The following is a 2,261-nucleotide window of genomic DNA, read 5'->3' as shown; positions in this document are numbered from 1 at the left end:
AAAAAAAAAAAAAGAAAAGAAAAAAGATAGAAAAATTAATAATCAAAAGCAGCTCCATCTGTCAGTACCAAATGAATTTTTTTTCTGTCCTCTTCTTTATCTAAATCATACGATTACTCCTTTCTTCTTACTCATAAAAAAACCCTTGCTTTCCCCACATGAGCAGGATATTTTCCTGGTTACACCAAAATCTGTGCTCCCCAATTGCAATTCTGAGACCCTAAATAGTGACCTATGTTCTTTTTCTGTTTCTCCTCCTTTTCTAAGTTGAAAGACCAATGAGGGGAGTTTGAAAAAACAAGGATTATTACTCCCAAATCACAGAGGGGTACATCACAGGCCTGGGCCACACAGGTTGGTCACAGGTTCAGAGAGACAGAGAGAGACAGAAAGAGCTTGCCGATCTGAGGTTCTGTCTTTATACGGGTCAAGAGTGGGGTATCCAGGTTTTGAGGGTTCACTACTGGTGAATTTAAAACATAAAGTATAGGAAGAAAAGCAGTCACTCAAATGATCACTTAGCAGTCACCCAGGGCTTTCCAAAGGGAGGATTTCACTGGTGGAGTAGGCTCGTCCTTCACCTAGTTGTGTAGTTGGCATTGTGTTCAATGCAGATGACATGTCTTTGAAATGGATGCCCCAGCCATCAAAGCATAATGTTAGTACTTACTTTACATTATAATCAAAAGAGCCAGGACTCCTGGATAGTCTCACTTGGTTAAGTGTCTGTCTTTGGTTCAGGTCATCATCCCAGGGTCCTGGAATCCAGCCCCCCATCAGGTTCCCTGCTCAGAGGGAAGTCTGCTTCTCCCTCTCCCTCTGCCTGCCACTGCCCTGCTTGTGAGCTCTCTCTCTCATAAATAAGTAAAATCTTAAAAAAAAAAATTGTCAGGCACTTACACCTGCCCAAATAGGGTCATGTTTTGAGGTCCTGGGGATTAAGACTCCAAAATATTCTTTTCTTGGGGACACAAATCAACTCCTAACATCAAATTTCAAGTCCTAGCTACCTGTTTCATGTCAAAAGATTCTATATTCAGACATATGCATTTTTTAACTGTAAAGGTTTTTTAAATTATTACATGCAATAGTAGCCAAATTATTTAAAGTCAGTAAAATTTTACTTAGGGACTCTCACATGTTATTGTTTTTCACTACTCACCAATGTTGCATTAGTTCCTCCAAAGTTTGAATCAAAATTTATCTTCAGGATAGTGCTTTTAATAAGAACATCTTTTTTTTTAATTAAAATATCTTGTGTAAGTTTATGGTATACAATATGTTCATTTGATACATTAATATATTGTAGTATGATTGCCATTAAAAAAATAAGAACTTGCAAGATGCATTGAGAACAGTGTAGTATCAGTAAATGGGAGTTATAACATTCTACAATGCCTATGGAGAAGTGTTTACGATCACTTGTATTAAAGAATGCTAAGAAGCATAAAAATAAAAAATAATACATAAATGCATACATACACACACACACACACACACACACACACCATGCTCAATCCTCAGTTGTCGTGTCAAGCTTCAATTCTTTCAGTTGGGCTTATTTTCTCTGAAAATTTTATGTGATTATGGACACACTGATGACTTACTGATGGGATACTTTTCTACCTATAAACTTTGGGACCTAATTTTTTCAAGCAATTTACTTTAGGGCTCTCTGAATATGAACTGAGTTTAAATCATATTCACTCCAAAACTAGCACACCCAAGAATAATACAGACTTTGAGGATATACCAATACCTAAGATTTTAAAAAAATGGACTATCAGGTCTTTCATACTTTGGCAGCTCTCTCTTATAGTTCTTTCCACAGATCTAACAAAGAGTTCCGTGAGAAAAAGCAGACAACATAGTTATTCAATGAGGCATCTCCAATGATATGCATCTGCAGAAAAAGCCAATCAGGATAGACCTCAACTCCAACCTTCTCTTTTACCACACTGAAAACACCCCCATCATTAAGTGCTCTCCTAGGTCACACTTGTACATAGTGGTCATGGAATCCTACAGTTCTCTCATGTATGACATGTCCTCCTAGAGCAATACTGGACTTTCCTGCTTGGCCTTCCCTGTGACTTGCACCTGGTTAGATGTTTGGAAGCAAAGAAGGGTGTGGGAGGAATCTCGGGAAGAAACCAAATATCATTGTCTGACAACTTGTTCAAATGACATAATCACAAGGTGTCTAGGCAACAGAAGACTGTTGTTGCCCTCTTTCAAGGGAGAGGGAGTTACTTATGACA

At 38.0% G+C, this 2,261-nt stretch overlaps 1 non-coding gene across 1 annotated transcript; it reads right to left on the bottom strand.

Annotated features, from left to right (window-relative positions):
• Window positions 1-1,806: 1,806 nt before the first annotated feature.
• Window positions 1,807-1,936, bottom strand: LOC112818827 (small nucleolar RNA SNORA18). Its single transcript, XR_003206694.1, has one exon. It is a non-coding gene; the product is annotated as a small nucleolar RNA SNORA18 (small nucleolar RNA).
• Between the last annotated feature and the right edge of the window lie 325 nt (window positions 1,937-2,261).

Source organism: Callorhinus ursinus, unplaced genomic scaffold (assembly GCF_003265705.2).
Source record: "Callorhinus ursinus isolate GAN/ISIS: 27379988/994484 unplaced genomic scaffold, GSC_fseal_2.0 scaffold489, whole genome shotgun sequence".
NCBI lineage: Eukaryota > Metazoa > Chordata > Mammalia > Carnivora > Otariidae > Callorhinus > Callorhinus ursinus.
The sequence above is the reverse complement of the archived record's forward strand: the minus strand, read 5'-3'. Positions and strand labels throughout refer to the sequence as shown.